Raw genomic sequence first — 5530 nt, 5'->3', positions numbered from 1 at the left:
TAGGTTCTGCGCCTACCATGGTTGTAACGGGTAACAGGGAATCAGGGTTCGATTCCGGAGAGGGAGCCTGAGAAACGGCTACCACATCCAAGGAAGGCAGCAGGCGCGCAAATTACCCACTCCCGGCACGGGGAGGTAGTGACGAAAAATAACGATACGGGACTCATCCGAGGCCCCGTAATCGGAATGAGTACACTTTAAATCCTTTAACGAGTATCTATTGGAGGGCAAGTCTGGTGCCAGCAGCCGCGGTAATTCCAGCTCCAATAGCGTATATTAAAGTTGTTGCGGTTAAAAAGCTCGTAGTTGGATTTGTGTCCCACGCTGTTGGTTCACCGCCCGTCGGTGTTTAACTGGCATGTATCGTGGGACGTCCTGCCGGTGGGGCGAGCCGAAGGCGTGCGACCCGCCTCGTGCGTGCTCGTGCGTCCCGAGGCGGACCCCGTTGCAATCCTACCAGGGTGCTCTTGAGTGAGTGTCTCGATGGGCCGGCACGTTTACTTTGAACAAATTAGAGTGCTTAAAGCAGGCAAGCCCGCCTGAATACTGTGTGCATGGAATAATGGAATAGGACCTCGGTTCTATTTTGTTGGTTTTCGGAACCCGAGGTAATGATTAATAGGGACAGGCGGGGGCATTCGTATTGCGACGTTAGAGGTGAAATTCTTGGATCGTCGCAAGACGAACAGAAGCGAAAGCATTTGCCAAGTATGTTTTCATTAATCAAGAACGAAAGTTAGAGGTTCGAAGGCGATCAGATACCGCCCTAGTTCTAACCATAAACGATGCCAGCCAGCGATCCGCCGCAGTTCCTCCGATGACTCGGCGGGCAGCCTCCGGGAAACCAAAGCTTTTGGGTTCCGGGGGAAGTATGGTTGCAAAGCTGAAACTTAAAGGAATTGACGGAAGGGCACCACCAGGAGTGGAGCCTGCGGCTTAATTTGACTCAACACGGGAAACCTCACCAGGCCCGGACAACGGAAGGATTGACAGATTGATAGCTCTTCCTTGATTCGGTGGGTGGTGGTGCATGGCCGTTCTTAGTTGGTGGAGCGATTTGTCTGGTTAATTCCGATAACGAACGAGACTCTAGCCTGCTAACTAGTCGCGTGACATCCTTCGTGCTGTCAGCGATTACTTTTCTTCTTAGAGGGACAGGCGGCTTCTAGCCGCACGAGATTGAGCAATAATAGGTCTGTGATGCCCTTAGATGTTCTGGGCCGCACGCGCGCTACACTGAAGGAATCAGCGTGTCTTCCTAGGCCGAAAGGTCGGGGTAACCCGCTGAACCTCCTTCGTGCTAGGGATTGGGGCTTGCAATTGTTCCCCATGAACGAGGAATTCCCAGTAGGCGCGAGTCATAAGCTCGCGTTGATTACGTCCCTGCCCTTTGTACACACCGCCCGTCGCTACTACCGACTGAATGATTTAGTGAGGTCTTCGGACTGGTACGCGGCATTGACTCTGTCGTTGCCGATGCTACCGGAAAGATGACCAAACTTGATCATTTAGAGGAAGTAAAAGTCGTAACAAGGTTTCCGTAGGTGAACCTGCGGAAGGATCATTACCGACTAGACTGCATGTCTTTCGATGTGCGTGTCGTGTCGCGCAACACGCTACCTGTACGGCTCGCAGTAGCCGTGCGCCGCGTGCGGAACCACGCGTGCTTCTCAAAACTAACGGCAATGTTGTGTGGTACGAGCGCTGAAGCGCTGGAGCGGCTGGCCTGCGGCACCTGGCGCCTGGCGCCGGTTTTGAATGACTTTCGCCCGACTGCCTGTCCGCTCCGGTGTAGAGCCGTACGACGCCCATCGGCCGTGAGGCCGTTGGACACAGAACGCTTGAACAGGGGCCGCCACACGCCTACGTCCCGCCTATGCAACTGTCTTGAAAGAGACAGTGGAAACTAAGAAAAGATCACCCAGGACGGTGGATCACTCGGCTCGTGGGTCGATGAAGAACGCAGCAAATTGCGCGTCGACATGTGAACTGCAGGACACATGAACATCGACGTTTCGAACGCACATTGCGGTCCATGGATTCCGTTCCCGGGCCACGTCTGGCTGAGGGTCGGCTGCATATACTGAAGCGCGCGGCGTTTGCCCCGCTTCGCAGACCTGCGAGTGTCGCGGCCGCCTGTGGGGCCGGCCGCGTCTCCTTAAACGTGCGATGCGCGCCCGTCGCCTGGCGGTTCGCATACCGGTACTTACTCGGTAGCGTGCACAGCCGGCTGGCGGTGTGGCGTGCGACACCTCGTACAACGACCACAGAGCAGGCGAGACTACCCGCTGAATTTAAGCATATTACTAAGCGGAGGAACAGAAACTAACAAGGATTCCCCCAGTAGCGGCGAGCGAACAGGGAAGAGTCCAGCACCGAACCCCGCAGGCTGCCGCCTGTCGTGGCATGTGGTGTTTGGGAGGGTCCACTACCCCGACGCCTCGCGCCGAGCCCAAGTCCAACTTGAATGAGGCCACGGCCCGTAGAGGTTGCCAGGCCCGTAGCGGCCGGTGCGAGCGTCGGCGGGACCTCTCCTTCGAGTCGGGTTGCTTGAGAGTGCAGCTCCAAGTGGGTGGTAAACTCCATCTGAGACTAAATATGACCATGAGACCGATAGCGAACAAGTACCGTGAGGGAAAGTTGAAAAGAACTTTGAAGAGGGAGTTCAAAAGTACGTGAAACCGTTCTGGGGTAAACGTGAGAAGTCCGAAAGGTCGAACGGGTGAGATTCACGCCCATCCGGCCACTGGCCTCCGCCCTCGGCAGATGGGGCCGGCCGCCCGCGCGGAGCAATCCGCGGCGGGGTCGTGTCCGGTTGCCTTTCCACTCGCCGCGGGGTGGGGCCGTTCCGGTGTGCGGTGGGCCGCACTTCTCCCCTAGTAGGACGTCGCGACCCGCTGGGTACCGGCCTACGGCCCGGGTGCGCAGCCTGTCCTTCCGCGGGCCTCGGTTCGCGTCTGTTGGGCAGAGCCCCGGTGTCCTGGCTGGCTGCCCGGCGGTATATCTGGAGGAGTCGATTCGCCCCTTTGGGCGCTCGGGCTCCCGGCAAGCGCGCGCGGTTCTTCCCGGATGACGGACCTACCTGGCCCGGCCCCGGACCCGCGCCGCTGTTGGCTCGGGATGCTCTCGGGCGGAATAATCGCTCCCGTCAGCGGCGCTTCAGCTTTGGACAATTTCACGACCCGTCTTGAAACACGGACCAAGGAGTCTAACATGTGCGCGAGTCATTGGGCTGTACGAAACCTAAAGGCATAATGAAAGTGAAGGTCTCGCCTTGCGCGGGCCGAGGGAGGATGGGGCTTCCCCGCCCTTCACGGGGCGGCGGCCTCCGCACTCCCGGGGCGTCTCGTCCTCATTGCGAGGTGAGGCGCACCTAGAGCTTACACATTGGGACCCAAAAGAAGGCCAGGTCGAAGTCAGGGGAAACCCTGATGGAGGTCCGTAGCGATTCTGACGTGCAAATCGATCGTCGGAGCTGGGTATAGGGGCGAAAGACTAATCGAACCATCTAGTAGCTGGTTCCCTCCGAAGTTTCCCTCAGGATAGCTGGTGCTCGTACGAGTCTCATCCGGTAAAGCGAATGATTAGAGGCCTTGGGGCCGAAACGACCTCAGCCTATTCTCAAACTTTAAATGGGTGAGATCTCCGGCTCGCTTGATATGCTGAAGCCGCGAGTAAACGACTCGGATCGGAGTGCCAAGTGGGCCACTTTTGGTAAGCAGAACTGGCGCTGTGGGATGAACCAAACGCCGAGTTAAGGCGCCCGAATCGACGCTCATGGGAAACCATGAAAGGCGTTGGTTGCTTAAGACAGCAGGACGGTGGCCATGGAAGTCGGAATCCGCTAAGGAGTGTGCAACAACTCACCTGCCGAAGCAACTAGCCCTAAAAATGGATGGCGCTGAAGCGTCGTGCCTATACTCGGCCGTCAGTCTGGCAGTCATGGCCGGTCCTTGCGGCCGGCCGCGAAGCCCTGACGAGTAGGAGGGTCGCGGCAGTGGGCGCAGAAGGGTCTGGGCGTGAGCCTGCCTGGAGCCGCCGTCGGTGCAGATCTTGGTGGTAGTAGCAAATACTCCAGCGAGGCCCTGGAGGGCTGACGCGGAGAAGGGTCTCGTGTGAACAGCCGTTGCACACGAGTCAGTCGATCCTAAGCCCTAGGAGAAATCCGATGTTGATGGGGGCCGTCATAGCATGATGCACTTTGTGCTGGCCCCCGTTGGGCGAAAGGGAATCCGGTTCCTATTCCGGAACCCGGCAGCGGAACCGATACAAGTCGGGCCCCTCTTTTAGAGATGCTCGTCGGGGTAACCCAAAAGGACCCGGAGACGCCGTCGGGAGATCGGGGAAGAGTTTTCTTTTCTGCATGAGCGTTCGAGTTCCCTGGAATAATCTAGCAGGGAGATAGGGTTTGGAACGCGAAGAGCACCGCAGTTGCGGCGGTGTCCCGATCTTCCCCTCGGACCTTGAAAATCCGGGAGAGGGCCACGTGGAGGTGTCGCGCCGGTTCGTACCCATATCCGCAGCAGGTCTCCAAGGTGAAGAGCCTCTAGTCGATAGAATAATGTAGGTAAGGGAAGTCGGCAAATTGGATCCGTAACTTCGGGATAAGGATTGGCTCTGAGGATCGGGGCGTGTCGGGCTTGGTCGGGAAGTGGGTCAGCGCTAACGTGCCGGGCCTGGGCGAGGTGAGGGCCTTAGGGGTGCCGGTAAGTGCGGGCGTTTAGCGCGGGCGTGGTCTGCTCTCGCCGTTGGTTGGCCTCGTGCTGGCCGGCGGTGCAGGATGCGCGCGCCTGCGCGGCGTTCGCGCCCCGGTGCTTCAACCTGCGTGCAGGATCCGAGCTCGGTCCCGTGCCTTGGCCTCCCACGGATCTTCCTTGCTGCGAGGGCGCGTCCGCCTTAGCGTGCTCCTCTGGGGGCGCGCGGGTGCGCGGATTCTCTTCGGCCGCCATTCAACGATCAACTCAGAACTGGCACGGACTGGGGGAATCCGACTGTCTAATTAAAACAAAGCATTGCGATGGCCCTAGCAGGTGTTGACGCAATGTGATTTCTGCCCAGTGCTCTGAATGTCAACGTGAAGAAATTCAAGCAAGCGCGGGTAAGCGGCGGGAGTAGCTATGACTCTCTTAAGGGCGGGCGGGAGTAACTATGACTCTCATAGTTACTGGGCAAGTGAAGCGCAATACATGGGCCATGCCCTCTTAGCCTCTCCTTGCCTTCGGCTTCCCCACTTCCCGTGGGCCCGCCGATACGCAAGTCCTTGATAGGACTGGTAAGCAGAGTGGAAGTCCGCACTTGGGGCTTTGGGGAGTTACCAGCCCTCCATCGCAAAACCCTTAATGTTGGGACAACAAGAGAAGAAAACACGGGTACCGGGCCTTCCGCTGAAGGACCCGGCCTAACAGTCCCGACTGCTAGCCTGCCAACCGTCTCTGAAGTAGAGGAGGCCGTGGAGCCATGGTTCCACTGCAGCATTTGCAGCCGTGCCTTCCGCAGCAAGATCGGGCTCGGACAACACCGCCACCGCGCC

At 58.3% G+C, this 5530-nt stretch overlaps 1 non-coding gene across 1 annotated transcript; it reads left to right on the top strand.

The window, feature by feature from the left end:
* Positions 1–1918: 1918 nt before the first annotated feature.
* On the top strand, positions 1919–2073 carry LOC124608202. The gene has a single exon (XR_006978892.1). It is a non-coding gene; the product is annotated as a 5.8S ribosomal RNA (ribosomal RNA).
* The last annotated feature ends 3457 nt before the right edge of the window (positions 2074–5530 follow it).

The sequence above is a fragment of the Schistocerca americana genome, chromosome 3 (genome assembly GCF_021461395.2).
Source record: "Schistocerca americana isolate TAMUIC-IGC-003095 chromosome 3, iqSchAmer2.1, whole genome shotgun sequence".
NCBI lineage: Eukaryota > Metazoa > Arthropoda > Insecta > Orthoptera > Acrididae > Schistocerca > Schistocerca americana.
The sequence above is the reverse complement of the archived record's forward strand: the minus strand, read 5'-3'. Positions and strand labels throughout refer to the sequence as shown.